This window comes from Echinops telfairi, unplaced genomic scaffold (genome assembly GCF_000313985.2).
Source record: "Echinops telfairi isolate 266 unplaced genomic scaffold, ASM31398v2 ScPeMD7_2;HRSCAF=8, whole genome shotgun sequence".
In the NCBI taxonomy this organism is placed as follows: Eukaryota; Metazoa; Chordata; class Mammalia; order Afrosoricida; family Tenrecidae; genus Echinops; species Echinops telfairi.
This window is the reverse complement of record NW_022103898.1, coordinates 42480828-42501463: the sequence shown is the minus strand read 5'-3', so window position 1 is coordinate 42501463 and position 20636 is coordinate 42480828.

The following is a 20636-nucleotide window of genomic DNA, read 5'->3' as shown; positions in this document are numbered from 1 at the left end:
CCAGTGTATACCCACCTCCCACAGTGTAAGTATACCCACTCCAGTGTATACCCACCTCCCACAGTGTACGTATACCCACCCCAGTGTATACCCACCTCCCACATTGTAAGTATACCCACTCCAGTGTATACCCACCTCCACTTCCTAGGGTTTCTGAGACTGCAGATATCTGAGGGAGAAAATAACCTCATTTATCTCCCAAGGAGTGGTTGGTAGGTTTCACTGATATTTGTCAGTTCAATATTTACCAGAGAGTGCTACCAGGGCTCTATTTCAATAATAGAAAAGACGCATTGAATGATACTGACTAAAGAATTGTGGAATGACATCAAAGACATTACACATGAAGAAAATAAAAGCTCATAAAAATGACAAGAAAGAAAGAAAAGACTCAAATGGATGTCAACAGAGACTCCAACTTGCTTTTGAGTGTATAATAAGCAAAGCAAAACAAAAGAAATGTAATAAAAGAGTAGAAGCTTTCAAAGGGCAGCTCAAAAACACAAAGCATTACAATGAAATGCACAAAGACCCTGCGCTAGAGAACCAGAAGGGGAAAATATTCTTAACATTCTCAAGATAAAATATCTGAAGATAAAGCAAATATTTTGAGAATGATGATGGCAACGAATGTACAAATATGATTGACACAATTGAAGTATGTACGGATTGTGATAAGAGTTGTATGAGTCCCCAATAAAATGATTTAAAAGAAAAGCTTATGCCTATAGCATTGAAGGATTCTTCTGGGGTTTTTTAAAAGGAAAGATGTGTGTCATGGTTGTATTCATTCACCAAAATTATTCACTATGTATGTTGAGGAAATAATCTAAGGAGCTGGATTATATAAAGAAGAATGTGGTGCTAGGATTGAATGAAGAAGTATTCACAAACTGAAATGTGTAGATAAACACAATCATGAGATATGAAAACTAAAAGGATTTGAAACATTTACTGATAAATATCAATTAGTATGGCTTTCAACTTAATATAAAGGAAATTAAAATCCTCACAAGTGAACCAGCCCCACATCATAATAAACAGAGGAAATCTTGTACTTGTGAATCGTATCCACGATACATGCAATGGAACAATATTAAGAAATGAAATGACATATTGCATTGTGCAAAGCTACTGCAAAAGTTCTCTTTAAAACAATCCTGTTTGGGAGCAAACTGGCATCACTAGAAGGGGACAGATTTCAGACGGCAAAGGGATGAAGGATGGAAACAAAAAGCAGAGCGAGATGGCGTCAGCGAGGCTGCACTGTGGGGATTGAAACCAATGGCTCGAAACAAAACATAAACACCATGCTGAATGAAAACATCAATTTATGCTATAAACTTTTACCCAATTCATTTTTTCCTAAAAACAAGATCTTTTTAAAGTGTTGAAAGAAACAAACAAAAAATCACTTTGCAGGCTCAAGCCACTGTATTTTAAGTCTCCACAGATATATATGAATGGCGTGCAAGGAATAAGTAAAATCGAAGAAAATTTAGGCCTCTGAATCTTGGTGTTGGCAAAAAACATTGAGTTATATGGACTGTCAGATGAACAAGAATATATGTGTTGGAAGAAGTATGCTCCTTCTATGATGTGAAGCTTTGTCTTAGGTATCTGAGCAGGTCACGAGAGCAGCTCGTGGAGAAGGACAATACCATTGGTAAACTAGAGATACACAAAAGAGAGAGAGAGATGTCAAGTAGATAGATTGACACAGAGGCTATATTAGTGGGCTCGAACTTAATAACAATTGTGAGAATGGCATATCACCATCTGTCATACCTCAAATGGCTGTGAGTTGGAACTGACGTACCTGCACCAACAACACCAGTGATGCCTAAACTATACAACCTTATTGAGGGTTGCAGGGCTTCAATTATTACGTTATGATGCTGTTTTAGTTTATGTAGTTGTGCTTTTACATATTTTATCTTACAATAGCTCTTATTTTAGAAATGTATTTCCCTATAGACTTTACAATTTTTATTAATGATATTTTAATGTTTTTGATCACTTATTTGGGGTTTTTTTACTGCTATATCACATCCAGGTGATGGCAAATGTCATAGGTGGTCACATTTAATGAACTTGCCTTTCATTTCTGCAATCATTCTACGATCTAGCACAGGTCAAGACTCAGCGACTGGGACTGATGGTATAGTAGGCACAACTTGTTTGTGTGCACCCTGGTTTATATGGCCATGTTTCAGGAAAAGGATTCTGAAATATTGTTCCCATATGTAAGCGTATACTAGTTTATGTGGTTAAATCAGGATATTCAAGTTAAAATCACGTAGTCATTATTTCAAATGAAAGCTTGCTCAGGCAGTTAATTTATTTGGCAGAAATTATGTTTTCTTTTCTTACTTATGAAGTGATACTCTGAATCAACAACTGCATGCAGAATGGTGACTATTTTTATTCCACAGAATAGCATGCAGGAAATGTATGTATGCAGGAATGTATGCAGGAAAATCTTGCCCACACACCAATATTAGGCAGGGATATTTCCCACCAGATAGTTAATAATTTAAAATAGATTTTAGTTAAACAAGCAAGATATACTGTGGAATTGAATGCAAAACTTAAAAGAATATTTTAAAAGAAGATGTGGAAATATAAATGAAGTTTATATTTATGGTTATTCTCTGGGGGATCTACTCATAAATATCCAGGGATATAAATATGTTCTCCCTCCGTGATGTGTGGAAGTTTGGAAACCACTGTTAAAACATGAGTGAACTTTTTAAAAAATTTTTTATTAAATGTGCAGAGAATTCAGATTTATTCAGCCTTAAGTTAGTGAAAAAAATTCTCAAGTTCAGTTGAATTCTCAGATAAGTTAAGGACAGAATAGCACATAAATGAGGCAAAAAGTGTGTAGACGCAAAGCATTAAGTGGCTTTATATCAACTGGCTGGAATACTTTCATGAACCTGTGTTTGAGAAATAAATCTGTTATGGACAGAATATTCCAATACATTTAAACCTATTAAGACAGTTGCAAATTTGTATATTAAATACTTTGCGATCAGGTAAAAATTAATTATTTTAATAATGCTGATATTTTTAATTGACAATATTTATAACAAAATAACATAGGCTTTGAAGTCCAACAAATATGACTTCAATATTTCCATTTTGTGTTAGTATAAAATGAAGTAAGGTATTTAACTTTTCTGATGTTCTTGTTAATAAGGTATAAACCAGAGATAATGCACTTGCTAATTAGAATGACCCTTAAGTGACTTTGTGAATTACATGTGTAATGTAGATAATTATATCTAAGCAGGGTCTTAAAAATGTGTTGTTTCATATACAAAACAAGAGTTTTCCACTTGTGTACATTGAAAGACTTTAATAAAAGCGTAAAAAGAGAACCCACAGACTGAAAAAAGATATTTAGTAATGGCATAACAGACAAAGAAATAATTACTAAGATCTACAGAAGCTTACAAGCTTATAGCAAGAAAAAAACAAATAGCCCTCTGAGAAGGTGGGCAAAAGACCTGCACAGATGATTCTCAAAGGAGGACACACAAATGGCTAATAAGCACAGGAGGAAATGAAATACCACCTAACATCCATTACTGTAGCCCAATTTTTAAAAACTGAGAACAACAAGTGTTGGAAGAGGGTGTGGTGAGATAGGCACTCTGATCCACTGCTGGGGGACTTGTGAACACACAGCCACTGTGGGAGATGATATGGAGATACCTGAAACAGATGGCGATTGCACTTACCAGAGGACCCACCAACACCATGACTGGGCAGATACCCAAAATACCTAAGAAAGAGATCATGAGCAGATGTTTGCTTCCCATGGTCACAACAGCACAGTTTTATATAGCAAGAAGCTGGAAACAACCTAAATCCCCATCAATATAAAGTAGATATAAAAAACTCTAGTAAATACATGCAATGGAATACTATACAGCCCTAAAAACAGTTATGAAACCATGAAACACATCAAGATGTGGAGGGATCTGGAAGATATTATGCTGAGTCAAGTTAGTGATTCCACTACAGTAAGAACAAGCAGTGAATGGGCATAAGCCCAAACTTGCATGCCATCCAGTCTTCTGTCTGGGGGCCAGAGAGCCTGGTAAAGAGCTGGACCAATGCCAATGAACCACACAGGTAAGTATAGTGTAAGTCATTTGGCCAGAAGGCACCTCAGAACAGCTGAGATCAAATGGTTGGGGGAAAGGGGAATGCTGTCTGCTGAGTGGTAGCCATGTGCCTATGGAATGAAGTTCCCCATAGACGGAGGCAGCCCTACCAGAGGGATGAAGCTTACTGATGAGAGGGGAGAGGGAATGGTCACTGGGTGAACCTAGAGGCTTGTCTGTTGTGGTGAGGAGAGGGAGGGCTGACCTCCAGGTGTGGGGACGAGAGACTAAGGATGCTCTTAGGATCATTAGGTAGGGAGGGCATTTAGTGGCGTTCAGTGGGAGGTTAAAATTGACCTAGGGCATCTGGGGGTATCCAAAGGAATGCAGGCCAGGTGCTGCAGAACCCTGGGACAATGAATCCTGACCTTCAGGGTACATGACATGCTCCAGAGGCTGCATCAGGTATACCCCATATGGGAACTCCATTGGGTGAAGTGAACTCAACCCCAGACACACTTGTGACCTGAGGACTCAAGCCAGAAAACACATAACGTCTGAGGAAACAGAAGATAGCTGTAGGAAGAGCCGTTTACAGTTGGTTGATGAACAAACACAATCTTGCTACATCAATGCCCTGGATGCTTTATAAAGATACATACTATTCTGGCAATCCTGTGATCGTCACTCTGTTACATTCTGCCTATGCTTATTTATATTAGGGTGCATCTCAGAGGTATGTACATATTCATAATTGTACAATTATGTTTGACATGATTGAATTCTGGAATATGGCCTATATATTAACTCCAAAGTTACAGCAAATTAAAATAAAAAACAAACAAAACCCCCATAGATCCAGGGATGGGTTTTGAATTCACACTATATCCTGGCTCCAACTTAAGAATACCAGTTCTTATATCAGGGCCCTGCTCAATACTCACCTTCGTGAAATGATCACTGAAGATAAGGGTGCTACAGAAAAGGGTGGTGAAGCAAGCAGATGGTGTCCAGCTACCGATCAGAAATAATGTCTTGGGTCTTAAAGGCTTGTGTTCAAATGAGAAGCTCTCTAAGAAAGGCGTAAACTAAGTCCACATGGAAGAAGCATACATGCTATGTGATCCAGAGATAATTCCAAAATGTGAATACGATGAGGAGAAAGGCATCAGAGTTACAATTATGAACACCCAATAGGTGGAGGTCTGTGGAATTATGAAGAGACTTTTCCCCAGCTTTGCCTGCCACAAAGACATGGCAAACATTAGAGGCTGATTGCCAGCACATGGTGGGAGGTCAGATGCATTCAGCCTTCAGACTGTCTGGTCCCACCACAAGTAGGGCCCACTCCCTGCTGTTAAGGACACTGTGATACTTCTCCCTAATGGCTTATGGCCATCAGTCTGGTCCCTGTAGGTGGGGTTCACACCCTACTGATAATGGTTTGAACAGGTCAAACTTGTGCAGTGACATCCAAAGTTAGGCTGCCATCCTGAAGATAGGATCCGCCCATCTTGTCACATGTGTACCCCCAATACCTCCCCTTCTTACTGTGTGGACACCCCTAGATCATTCCTCTCATTACTGTATAACCTATAGTGCAACCCCTTCCTGGGATGTTCCATAAAGATGTATGTCTTTACCTGTAATAAAGGGGGTTGCAGGTCCCCAAGGATATATAAGCCGTGGTTAGCGATTAAAAGCCTCTCTCTCCCTCGCCTCTCCTCTCCCCTATTCCCTTCCACTCTCCATCACCTCCCTCATGCTGGCACTGTCCCCTGTCCTCTCTCCTCTGTTCCCTTTCCCCCTGTCCTCCTTCCCCTGCCCCTCGCTCCTGCCCTCAGGTCTCCCATCTCCACGTGGACCCCCAAGCGGGGTTGAGGTGAGCATGCTACCATGAAATGTGTTTGACTCCATTATTTCAATCTCCTATCTTTCATGCTCTCTATGACTTTATTATAATCTCTCTCTCCATATATATATATATACCGTATAATTGCACCTATCGAACCTGTGATTAGTTGTGGGAGGCTGGCCTTTCCTCCACAGAGGTCTACGGGGGAGAGTGAGAGCCCAAAACCCATCTGTAAGTGTTTTCTCAGACTGAACCACTGGCAGATCTCCATCTTTCAGCCTTACTACCTGGCAGAGACCATTGTAATCTTGATTATTCGGTATTGAACAAAACACTCGGTCAGTTAACCACCCTAAATATGCTACTTGAAATTGTTTTCTGGATGCAAATATTGCTTATTGTTTCCATGACAGAAATCTCTTCCCTGGCTTTTTGAATGTTGATGGGAGTCTTTTCCTTCTTACACATTTTTTGTACTTTTGTCTTTGTGCTATTAGGATTTTATCCTTACCACCTTAGTCTGATTTTGTGTATTATTGTTTTCTGTTGGGTGTCCCAGCTGTGACGCACCAGGGGAATGAATCCATAACTATCATAACTGATACAAGGGGATACAGGGAATACAGGGGTGGGGTGGGGGTGATAGGGAGCTAAGGGGATTTCAGGAGTAAATAATGAAGGTGGGAGAGGGGAGAGAGCACCAGTATGGATTGCGATTGCATAACTCATTTCAAAGGTGATATAACCATGGAGCAAGAGGGGCGGTGCTCTAAAATTGATGTGATAGACTGGACAGTTCTCCTTGATATGATTGACTGATTGAACTAAAACCATTGGGGGAGGAAAGGGTTTTCTTCATTTGTATGGCAAATGGCTAATTGTGGTCCAGACAGAAAGTTATACAAAGCCTTATGGACTATTTCACTTGCATGCCCTTGGAGGCAGGACAAAATAGAATGCCTATTAATTATAGCTAAGATGCTCTATGAATTATTAAAGGAAAAGGAAAAACAGCCACGGGATGGATATTTCTGCGCTACTTTATTTCTTTCTGATATTACTTATATTTGGTTGAAATTCCCACTTAATAGCCCTAGGTTTTTATTCTTTGAAGTTGTTCTTCCTGTATAAATCCTTGCTTTCTAGACTCTATTATGTGTACTGCTGCATTTAGGTGATATTCAGAAATACACTCTCTTCCTGAAGTGTGATAAAGTTTGAGGAAGAAAGCACAAGTGGAGGACAGTAGAATGAATGCCCGGACGATGCGGGGTGTTCAGGAGAAGCTATGGATGTGGTGATATGCATGCTATACATGTGTACATGCTTAAGAGATACGCTGAACCATGGATTTTGGGTTTAAAAGATAAGTCTTGCAAGAGTTTGTACAAGAATAGTAAATCTGAGCATAGGCTAACTGAAACTTTGGTTACATGTAATAAAAGAATGGAAACAATTGAAATGCACATTGAATTTATACTCTGGCTATTCAAGGAGTTTGACAGCTCATTGTCATGGACTAATCATGGGCTAATGATATGGAACTATGTTGACATTCTAAGGTTCTCCAAGAAGCCTATTTATTCGCATTAGCTTGGGATTTTCTGGAATATTTTTCATGTTACCAAGAGACCCGGATCATTTACTACATAATTATAAGAGATAGCATTTTCCGAAATGCAGATCTTAAGACAGGTCTAACTTGCCTGAAAACTTTCAATCCCTCCAAAAAATTTTCACAACAAATTCAAACTTCATAGAATGACATAATATGGACATCAGGGCTTCTAAAAGCTTCTCTAGCTTTATTCACACTATATCACACACATATGTGAACATGCACATGCACATGCACACACGCACACCACTCTCCATGTCAATATGTTTTTACTTAGGCAATAGGAAAAAATTTCAGACCGGTCAGCCATCACACCTCTACCATCAATAACCTCTGCCGTGAATGCTTTTGCTGACGTTGTCAATACTTAACCCTCTCTCCAATCCTTTTTCTGGCCGTTTCAATTTGGTCGAGTGCCTCTCTTGAGCACTGCTGTCTCAGCCCCACGATCACACCTGTGCATTGTATCTATTTGCTTCAGCAAATGTAGTGGGTGGCTTCCGTGGGTCCAGATCGATTATAAGTGCCTGAGAACAGGGTTCATGGACTTATTTGTATGGAATGTTTGATCATGAAATATAGAAACAGAATTGCATCTCATGAATAAGTGAATAAAATATATTGTTTACATTTTAAGAAGTTTGAAAATATGTTGGATACAGGCACGAGTTAAAATCACCCTTAATCATTCTATTAGGAAATAAGTCATTAACAGCTTGCTTCATTGCTTGAATTCATTCATATGTGCACATGTATCTGTGAGTTAAAATGAAAAGAAAACGCTCTAAGACTGTAGTTTTATCATGCATCTGCATAAGTAAAACAATGGATATCCTTAACAAGCTAGCTACTGCCATTTAAATTCTAGGAAAGAAGTAGAATATTACTTTAAGAAAAGAACAAATTTTTTAGTTTGGAAGAAACCGTAATGAACCCTTGTTTACTCTGAGGGGCTACTGCAGTAGACTAGAGAAGACAAATTGTACCTAATTTGTTGCATCGAATAAAGTAAAAGAAACTCCTCAGGTTATAAAAGAATTGCTGAATTTTAGCTGGTCATATAGCTGCCTGAAATAACACATTTCCCAATCTCTCATGCATTGTGACTAAGAACTACAGAGTAAAATGTAAGACAAAGCTTTTTGAAATTGTCTGCTAATGACACCTGATGAACACCCCTTTTCCCACCTTTGTTTCTTCATTTTCTTTTCTATTAGGATATCAGGAACACCACTTATTTGCCGAAAAATTCTATAGGAATCTTTCTTGAACATGAATTTAGTACCATATAATTATTATCTAGTGGTATAGTTCTAGAAATGAAGTACATCCTCAGTATGTTTGATACATACTGCCAAATTGAACTTCATAGTATTCACAGAAACAAAAGGACTGATTTTTTAAGTCAAATTATTCTATATACCACAGGATGCTCTCATATTTGAATTTTTGCTAAATTTTAAGCAAAAAATAATATATCACTGATATTCAGTACTTATTTTTAAATTTACTGATTGGATTAAAAACTTATGCTTTGTTGTTTTCAGTCTTTCTTTATATCAATTTTTTTCTTGTAATACTTTATTTTATTTCTATCATAACTTGAAGGAGTTATGCAGTTTAAAGATTAACTCTCTTTGCCAATAACGATGAACATGTTTTTTCTAATTCAAATGATGTCTCTAATTCTCATTATATTTCAAGCTACAAAATTTTAAGCTCCCCCCTTTTTTATACAAAAGTATGTTTCTGGGCCATGAAAAATAATACTGATAAAAGGAAAATCTTGTATTATTTATTCATTAAAAACTTTTATGTTCATACATATAGATACACTCAAGCACATGCAAATTATATGTTATTACACATAATATTTTAAGCTTGAATAGAATCTTGCAATCCATATTGTGGATAATTTGCTTGTACCCACACAACTTAATACAGAGCCTAGATTTGTGGTTAAGTGCTGTTGAGTCTGTTCCAATTCACTGTACCTTATGTACAGATGTTGAGTCTCTTCCAATTCACTGTACCTTATGTACAGATGTTGAGTCTCTTCCAATTCACTGTACCTTATGTACAGATGTTGAGTCTGTTGCAATTCACTGTACCCTATGTACAGATGTTGAGTCTGTTCCAATTCACTGTACCTTATGTACAGATGATGAGTCTGTCCCAATTCACTCTACCTTATGTACAGATGTTGAGTCTGTTATTCACTGTGCCCTGTGTACAGATGATGCATCTGTTCCAATTCACTGAGCCCTATGTACAGATGTTGAGTCTGTTCCAATTCCCTGAGCCCTATGTACAGATGTTGTCTGTTCCAATTCACTGAGCCCTATGTACAGATGTTGAGTCTGTTCCAATTCATTGTACCCTATGTATAGCCAAACAAAACATGGACTTGTCCTGCACCATCCCACAATCGTTGCTATACTTGAGATCATTATTGCAGGTACTATCTCAAACCATTTCATTGACATCTTCGTTCCACTTACTGACCTTCGATGATACCAAGCATGATGTGTTTTTCAGGGGCTGCTCCCTCCCAATAGCTATTATATCCAAATCACCTAAGAAGTATCCCTTCTAAGGAACCTGCTATTTGTATTAGGATATTCGAAGCCAAAATGAAAAAAAAAAGTTGTGACTAATATTATTGTTTATTTTGTGAAAATCCACCTGTGAGCAATATCCTACTTAATAATCTCTCAGAATAGTAGGTTACACTTTAGGGCAACTGTTGTTAGTAGTTGTTATCAAGCCAGGCTCCAACTCCTGGTGAACTTATATATAGCAAAACAAAATAAGTTCTGGTCCAGCATTGCAGTGAATAACTTAATACAGACCTTGTAGTGATGGTCCTCCATTTTTGGATGAAATTCCTAGCCTTATGCTTGTGATAATGGTCTTAATTTGGCTCAGTTGTCTATTACATTAATGAGGCGTGATTAGGTGGTGTATTCGTAAATCGCTACCTTACAAGAGGATGAGACACAAGTCATGATCTTTAGTTTCCTAAGGGGTGTAACCTGCGTCCAATATATACACATATAAGTGCTTTTGCAAAGTTCTCATCCTTGTTCTTTTGTACTCTGGATTCTGTATCTGGTTTGTGTTCTTCTGATTTCTGGATTTGTTATCATGATCTTTAGTTTCCTAAGGGGCATAACCTACATCCAATATATATATTGGATTTCTGGATTTTTTATCTGACTTGATCTCTAGGCTTCTGCAGCCTTGTGAACTGGTAGTCAGTTTTCTGATCTGATGATTTGGGTTCATGGGTCCCTGCCATTCTGTGGATCAGGGGAGGCCCATAGACAGACAACTGATGATTGACTCACATATTTGGAAGTTGCAGCCTCTATAACCACACTAGTCACTTCTCCACACAAGTTCCTGAGTGCTGTGAGATGTTGCAGCATATTACAGGACCCAAAAATGGGAGGGAAAGTCCGAAGAGGAGAAAGGCGAGATGTTAGAGATGATGGAGTAGAAGAGTGGTAGGGAAAAGCTAGAGCTTTAGGCATCTTTAACCCCTGCCTCGGCAAGCAGTTTGGGGATGATCTTTCAAAAATATATTCATGTAGGTCCTGTGTTATGCTCATGATTACTGGCACACTTGAGTCCATTCTTAGGCCTTCTTATGCTACTTGTTCAATTGATATAATGGAAAGTTTCCCTCATTTTTGTTGATCCACTATTTTCACCAAATATAGTGTCCTTTTCACACTATTGTTTTTTTCTAACGACATGTCCAGAGTAAGTGAGGTAAAATCCCTATCTTTCCCTCAAAAGAGCAGTCCGGTTAAATTTCTCCTTAGACTGTTTTGTTCATTCCTTTGGCAGTCAGTTGATTTATTTGAAATAATATCACAATTTTGATTTTTCCATCTTCTTAACTGCTATATTCTACTTTTGCATGGACATGAGGCAATTGAGAAAGCAAAACAAAACATGTAGCTTGGTTCAGTCACATCTTAGGCATCAAAATTACTAAGCAAATATATTACTAATGTAAAGAGCCCCATGCCATGCACACAACTGTGAAAATATATCAAAAAACTATTCATCAAATCCTTACCTCATGGGTCAGGCCAAATCCAAGGATTCATATGGTAGCCAACTAAAATGGAGGGGGGAAAGGAATAAAAAGATATATGGGTAGCAGGGAAACAGGTCCTAACCCACCCAAGGGGAGGGTATTGTTTATATCTGCACAGGGATAGAGGGACCAGACTTCAACCCAGTGCTCCAAGATGTGAATGCAACCTGCCACGGTGGAGCAGGGAACCAGTGGAGAGGTCTGAGGGGCCAGCCCCAATCCCAGCTACGTAGACACCTGCCCCTCCCCCCAGAATAATTTATTTCAGAGGACAGCAATGAAGCTGCAGCTCCGGGAGAAGGACATGTCTGATCAGAGCACATGGGAGCAAAGGAAGGGGGAGGAAGAGAGAGTGGAGCACATCCTGGCCCACTAAGCCTTGACAACAATATTCCCACTCAGAGCAGTTAATCCACAGAGAAGACCATATGGCCAGCCCCACTATGAGACATGGCATCCCTCACTGATCCATGACCTACAGGGGACAACACTGGAGACACAGTGTGGGAATTGCGCCTGATCTGATCCCACCACACCGAGGCCAAACACTAAGGAGGTGGAAGAGAACAGCAAGGGGAACAGAGCAACGAAGTTCTCAGGGAATACCAAAAATAGACTTTGGGGCCAGGACTTGGCACCCCAGCAGACTACACCGGAAAACACTCCTAAAGGCCAACAGACAGTCCTTGAAGTAACTACAAGCTTTTCTTTCTTGTTGTGGTTGTTTTAGTTCTATTTTTTTGTCATTGGCTTTTGGCTGTTGTTGTTTTGTTTTCTTTTGTTTCTTGGTTTTGATCTGTCTTGTTTTTGTGCATGTCATTATCTCCACAGGTCTGTCTAAATAAGATAGGTTGGATGAACAATCTGGAGGAGAAAACAACGGCACCGACAGTTCCGGGGAGGGGGTGGGGGGAGGGCATGGGAGAGGTGGAAGTGGGGGAAAAGGAAGTGGTGTTAACAAACCCAGGGACAAGGGAACAACAAGTGATCCAAATCAGTGGTGAGGAGGATGTAGGAGGCCTGGTAGGGTGTGATCAAGGGTATTGTAACCGAGAGAAATTACTGAAACCCCAGTGAAGGCTGAGCATGACAGTGGGACAAGAGGAAAGTAAAAGGAAATAGAGGAAAGAGCTAGGAGGCAAAGGGCATTTATAGAGGTCTAAATACAGGCATGTACATATGTAAATATATTTATATATGAGGATGGGAAAATAGATCTCTGTGCATATATGTATAGGTGTTTTGTATTAAGGTAGCAGATGGACATTGGGCCTCCACTCAAGTACTCCCTCAATGCAAGAATACTTTGTTCTATTAAACTGTCATTCTATGATGCTCACTTTCCTGACACAATTGCTGAAGACAAATGGGTGCATAAGCAAATTTGGTGAAGAAAGCTGATGATGTCCAGCTCTCAAAAGATATAGTGTCTGGGGTCTTAAAGGCTTGAAGGTAAACAAGCAGTCATCTAACTGAGAAGCAACAAAGCCCACATGGAAGAAGCACACCAGCCAGTGTGATCACAAGGTGTCAAAGGCAACAAAGAACAAAAAGCACAAGGCATTGTGGATGAGGGAGAGTGCAGATTGGGGACCCAAGACCCATCTGTAGGTAACTGGACATCCCCTTACAGAAGGGTGGCAAGGGTGAGACAAGCCAGTTAGGGTGCAGTGTAGTAATGATGAAACATACAACCTTCCTCTAGGTCCTAAATGCTTCCTCCCACCACCACCACTCTCATGATCCCAATTCTACATTACAAATACAGCTGGACCAGAGGATGTACACTAGTATACAGATAGGAACTGGAAACATAAGGACTCCAGGACAGATGAACCCTTCAGGACCAGTGCTGAGAGTGGGGATACTGGGAGGGTGGAGAGAGGGTGGGGTGGACAAGGGGAACTGATTACAAGGATCTACATATAACCTCCTCCCTGGGAGGTGGACAACAGAAAAGTGGGTGAAAGGAGATTTTGGACAGTGTAAGATTTGACAAAATAATAATTTATATGTTATCAATGGTTCATGAGGGAGGGGGGAATGGGAAGGGGCGGGGAATGAGTAGCTGATGCCTAAGGCTTAAGTGGAGAGCAAATGTTTTGAGAATGATGACGGTAACAAATGTACAAATGTACTTGACACAATTGATGTATGTATGGATTGTATGATAAGAGTTGTATGAGCCCCCAATAAAATGATTTTTAAAAAATTTTACCTCACTTTTCTACTAATCCTAACATTTACATCAAGTACTTTAGCCAAACAAAGGCAAGTATCTACATTGAGCAATTTACTTCCAGATAAGAGATTCCAAACCATATGAAAATGTGACTTTGAACATCTCTTCCTTAAGCAATGGTGATTCATCATTAGTGCTGAATCAACAAACGTGATTTCATTGCTTCAGCAAATCAATACTTCTCCTGGTATGTGGTATGCAGCTATTGATCTAGCCAATGCCCCCTTCTCAATACCAGTCTTGAAGGACCATCAGAAACAGTTTGCCTTCAGCTGGCAGGGACAACAATATACTCTCACAACTCTCCCCAGGGGTACATCAACTCTTCCACCCCGTGAATTAATTTAGTCCAAAGGGAGCTTGGTCACCTGTCCCTCCTGCAAAATGTCACACTAGTCCATTATATTGACATTTTGCTGGTAGAACCCACTAAGGAGGATGTGCCAAACACTCTATATTCATTGGTACAACATCTGTGTGAAGGAGCATGGGAAATCAACCCAACAAAGATTCAGGTACCCTCCACCTCATTAAAATTTCTAGAGGTCCAGTGGTGTGGGGCATGTCGAAACATTCCTATTAAAGTGAAGAAGAAGCTATTGCATCTGCTCTACCCCGCCCCCCACCCTCCAACAACTAAACAGGAGGCACAATACCTAGTGGGTTTCTTTGGATTTGGGAAGCAGCATATCCCTTATTTGGGTGTTCTACTTCAACCTATTTATCAAGTGACATGGAAGGCCTCCAATTTTGAGTGGGGGCCAGAATAAGAAAAGGCTCTGCAACAAGTTCAGGCTGCTGTGCAACCTGCTTTATCACTGGGACCATATGAGCCAGCTGACCCAATGGTGCTAGGGGTATCAGTTATAGATAGAGATGCGGGAGCACCGATCGCAATGAATGGCACATAACCATGCACCCCTCATCCAGGGGGAACAACAACAGAAACCAGAGTGAAAGGGAGACAGCAGCCCATGTGATATTTGAAAATAATTAACAATCTATAATCTATCAAGGGGACATGAGGGTTGGGGATAGGGAGGGTAAAAAAGGAGGAGTTGATCCCAGGGCTCAATGAAAAGTAAATGTCTAGAAAAGAATGAAGGAAAATATGTATGAATACGTCAATACAATTGATAAATAGTTTTTAACAGGAGTTGTAGGAGCCCCCAATAAAATGATTTTTAAAAAAGAAAGAGAGAGAGAGAGAGAGTGTGGAGTTTTTGGCAGGCCCCTATTGGTGAATCACAGCGTAGACCATTGGGATTTTGGAGTAAAGTCCTGCCATCCTCTGCAGACAACTACTCCCCCTTTGAAAAACAGCTGTTGGTCCGTTACTGGGCCTTGATGGAGAATGAATATCTCACCATGGGCCACCATGTCACGATGAGGCCTGAGCTGCCCATCATGAACTGGGTATTGTCTGACCCACAGAGTCATCAAGTTGGACAAGCACAGCAACACTCCATTGTTAAAGGGAAGTAATGTATATGAGATCAGGCTAGAGCAGGACCTGAAGGTTCAAGTAAGCTGCATGAAAAAGTGGCCCATATGCCCGTCTTCACTCCTGGCACATTATCTTCCTTCTTCAAGTCTGCACCTATGGCCTCCTGGGGAGTTCCTTATAAGTCATGCTTGATTTACGGATGGCTCTGCACTATATGCAGGTGTCACTCATAAGTGCACAACAGCAGCACTACAGCCCCTTTCTGGAATCTCCCTAAAGGAGAGTGGTGAAGGGAAATCTCCCAACGGGCAGAACTTCAAGTAGTGCACCTAGCCATTCAGTTTGCCTGCAAGAAAAAATGACCAGATGTGAGCCTGTATACTGATTCATCAGCTGTGGCTAATGCCTTGGCTGGATGGTCAGGGAATTGGAAGGAACATGATTGGAAAATTGGTGACAAGGAGTTATGGGGAAGAGATATGTGGATAGACATCTCTGAATGGGCCAAGAAAGTTAAGATAAGTGTGTCTCAAATGAACGCTCACCAAAGGGTCACCTCTGAAGAGAAGGACTTTAACAATCAAGTGGATAAGAGGACACGCACTGTGGAGACTGGTCCTCCCCTTCCTCCACCACTCCTGTCATTTCCCAATGGGCATATGAACAAAGTGGACATGGTGGCAGGGATGGAGGTTATACATGGGTGCAGCAACATGGACTTCCAATCACCAGGGCTGACTGGGCCACTGCCACTGCTGAGTGCCCATCTCCCAGCAGCAGAAACCAACATTAAGTCCAAGATATGGGACCATTCCTCAGGGAGAACATCCAACAATCTGGTGACAGGTTGATTACCTAGGGCAATTTCCATTATGGAAAGGGTAGCGTTTTGTCTTACTGGAATACACACCTACTCTGGATATGGATTTGCCTTCCCTCCACCCAATGCTTTGGCCAAAACTACCATTCGTGGACTTACAGAATGCCTTATCCACTGTTAAGGCATCCCACATAGCATTGCTTCAGATCAAGGAACTCACTTCACAGAAAATGAAGTGAAGCACTAGGCCCATTCCCATGGAATCCACTAGTTGTATCATGTTCCTCATCATCGTGAAGCTGCTGTCTTGATAGAATGATAGAATGGGCTCCTAAAGACACAATTATGGCGCCAACTAGGTGGCAACAACTTGCGGGGCTGGGGCAATGTTCTCCAGGAAGCTGTATACGCTCTAAATCAGCGGTCAATGTATGGTGCCCTGTCTCCAATAGTTAGAATTCATGGGTCCAGGAACCAAGTGGCGGAAGCTGGCATGGCACCACTCACTATTACTCCTAGTGATCCGCTTGCAGCATTTTTGCCTCCTGTCCCAGAAAACCTATGTGCTTCAGACTTGGAGATCCTGGTGATGAAGGAAGGAACTCTCCAACCTGGAAACACAGGACTGATTCCATTGAACAGGCAGCTGAGAATGCCCCCTGGCAACTTTGGGCTTCTCATGCCTTTGGATCAACAGGTCAGGATGGGTGTCACTGTACTAAGTGGTGTGATTGATCCGGATTACCAAGGAGAAATTGGACTGGTGCTACATAATAGAGGGGAAGAAGAATATGTCTGGAATCCAGGAGATCCCATAGGCTGACTCTTAGTGCTACCATGCCCTGTGATTAAAGTAAATGGGAAGTTATAGCAACCCAATCCTGACAGGACATCTAATGACCCAGACCCCTCAGGAATGAAGGTCTGATTCACCCCACCAGGCAAAGAACCATGGTGAGCTGAGGTCAGTCCAAGGGTAAAGGTAATAGAGAATAGGTAGAAGAAGGTAGTTCTACCTATCAGTTACAACCATGTGATCAATTGCAAAAGCGAGGTTTGTGGTTGTCAGTTTATCTTCTTTATATGTGCTTATTGAATATCTTTCCTCTGTTCATGTATGATGTGCCATAAACAATTATATTCAGTGTGTTTTCATTTATATATATGATAGATGTATGATGTTAGGTATAAGTGTGATTTCATTAATGTCTGGAAATTATATATGGCTAAAGAATTGTATACAACTGCCAGGTTGGCAAGGGGTGGACTGTGATAAGTAGGTTTATTGTTTCAACCTGGTCAATTGGAACATGTGGGATTTATAAGGTTACAGTTTGATAGGAAGGCAAAGAGATGAATGGCTTAGCATACCTACACCCAGTCTCCTGCTCTCTGGTGATCAGACCAGTGTGTGACTGCTTTAGATAGTTCTCTGCCTCAACTTGTGAGCTACACTACCTGTGGGACAGCTAATCCATGTATAGTGTCTCTAGAGCTTGATGTTCCTTTGAGACCTGCTTCGCCAAGCTGCTGGTCTGTGCACTGCTTAAGCTTGAGGCTGGTGGATTCTGACCTCTTGCATTGCTGGAGTTCAATATCTCATTGGGCCTACTTCTCTAAGCTCCTGAGTTTCTGACAGTTGGTGACCAGCCCTGCTGTTTGCCGCCTGTGGGCAGATTTCCTGCATTGCCCTGGGGAAGACTCAGCTGCCTGCTTCCTTGACCTTGGACCCAGAAGCCCTGATGACTTGAAGTACTTTCAGTATATTAACTGTTCCATGGGAGAAAGTTAAACTGAGCCCTCTGTATTGCTGTTTGGACTAATCAGCTGTCATATTCCTTTGTGCTGTATAATTCTATCTATCTATCTAATCTATCAATTTATACATATATGGATATATAGATAGATATAGATATAATTTATATATATATATATATACATATATATATAAATAAGTTTCCTGGTTTTGTTTCTCTAGAGAGCCCTGCCTAACACAATGAAATAAGCCAAAGATCAGTGGAACGGTCACAGACTTGCGGCTGTGGAGGCAAATCAGATGGCTGGCCACTGATGACTCCCAGAAGTAACGTGATTTTTGGCAGGGTGCATCCTCATATCTGAAGGATCAGATTTCAATGAGTCGGATGCAGGATCAAGACCCAGAAAAATCAGGCAAGCTTTTCCACAGCATCCACTTATATTGGAAATAGGACACCGTACGATCTGAGTAAGGGTACAGCATTTCACCTTAATCTTTCCCCAATTAAGTTTAAAATCAATTGACAGATTACATTATATTGGATTGTTTAATGGGGGATTAATAGGTGTTAACTTTCAAACTGCTGAGAATCCTGGTCCAGTTAATTTGAAAGAAGATGCATCACACCACCTTTTACATTAAAGAATAGTAACCTAAACTGTTAATTAAACAAGAATGTTGTTGTATACTTCTATTTTTAAGAATCACTGTGATTCTTACCTGTGTGGAATGCTTTAATATCCCAGACATCCATATGCCTCCGTTACTTTAGAGTTTTAGGTAACAACTGTTGCCCACTCTGCTATTTTTGTTTGTTTGGGTGGGGGATGAGGGTGGTGGTGTGGGGGGCGGGGGATGGGGGCAAGGATCACTTGTGGCTATATTATCTCTAAGAATAAAATATATATGTATTTTCAAGATTTAACTTTGACACATTTTCATTAGTAGAAAATGGAAATAAACTTTTTTTTTTTTAAAAAAAGGATGATATATATTCAGAGCTGAACTTTGTGGAGAGCTATTTAAGGCCAGTGCCAAAGTCATATCACAGAAGCACAATAGAAACTAGTGCCCTCTGATGCCTGAAAGTGGAATGTTCCTATGAAATTTTTCGTTAGATGAAATGACATATAATGAACAATTACTATTCATTCATATCGACAAAACTTGCACATTTCCAGACTCAAAAAAATAACCTAAAAATTCATACAAAATAACACCAATAAGCAGTCCTGCAAACAGAAATGGGAATTTTGCACAGTTTAACATCTGCAAAGGTGCACATTAAGTTGTTTCCTTTTACCATAATTATTCAATCTATAGTTTCAGCAGATAATTCCAGAAACTGGACTATAGGAAGAAAATCAGGACAATAGGACTGGAGACACAGTCATTAAGGATGTAAAATATGCAACACTTGTCTGCCAATTGGTCTTACTATGTGTGGCGCTGAGGCTGGAAACTATGTCAATGCATTTCAAATTACAGCAGGACCATCCAAGGTGAAAAGGTTTCAGCAGAGCTTCCAGACCGAGAACAAATGAGGAAAAAGAAATAGGCTGTTCATGCCTAAGGGATTAGCCACTGAAAACCCTATGAATAACAGCAGAACATTGTCAGATAGCTTGATGAAATTTATCATCTCACGAAGGAACACACTCAAAATATAAATGTGCAAGAGCTGGCTTCTTAAAGCAGAGTCAACCATAAGGACATGGATGAAGTAACTTTTCACGACCTTCATTTGCTAATGGGGCACATCTCAAAATGAGAATAAACAGCTACAAACATCTATCAATAATCAGCATACTGTAATAGGTAGATTTATTGTGCCAAGCTGGCCAACGGGAACATGTGGGATCAATCAGGTCACAGTTTGATTGGAGGACAAAGAGATAAATGGCTCTGCAAGTCCCACCAGCCCTCTCTCTTGCTCTCTGGTGATCAGAGCATGCTGGAGCGTGCTGCTGCTGCTGTAGCTAGTTCTCTGCCTCAACCTGTGAGCTACACTACCTGTAGGCCACGCCAACCTGTGGGTCGTGTCGCTAGAGCTTTAGGCTCCTTCGAGACCTGCTTCACCACACTGCTGGTATGGACATCACTTGATCTTGAGGATGGTTGATACTGTCGCATTACATTACTTGCATTCCATATCCCATCTGGGCCTGCTTCACTAAGCTCCTGAGCTACTGACTGTTGGTGGCCCACCCTGCTGCTTGCTGCCTGTGTGAAGACTGCTTGCCTTGTCCTTAGGAGGACTCTGCTGTCTGCTTTCTTGACCTTGGACCTGGCAGCCCTCGTGAGTTGGAGGACTTCCAGTATATTGGCTGTTTCACAGAAGTTAGTTGAACATAATCCTCTGTACTGCTGGGTGGACTAATTAGTGTTATATTCCTTCCTGCTGTATAAACTTATCCTCTTATGTAGATAAAATCGTAAGTGTCCTGATTTCGTTTCTCTAGAGGACCCTGCCTAACACATTCAGGATGTGGTTGTACAATCTAAGAAAACTAGAAATCATCAGTAATAAAATGGAAAGCATAAAGGTCAATATTGTAGGCATAGGTGAACTGAAATGGAGGGGTACTGGCCATTTGAATGATATGGCTTACTGAACTGGAAAAAATAAGTTTAAGAAGAATGACGTCACATTCATCTTCAAAACT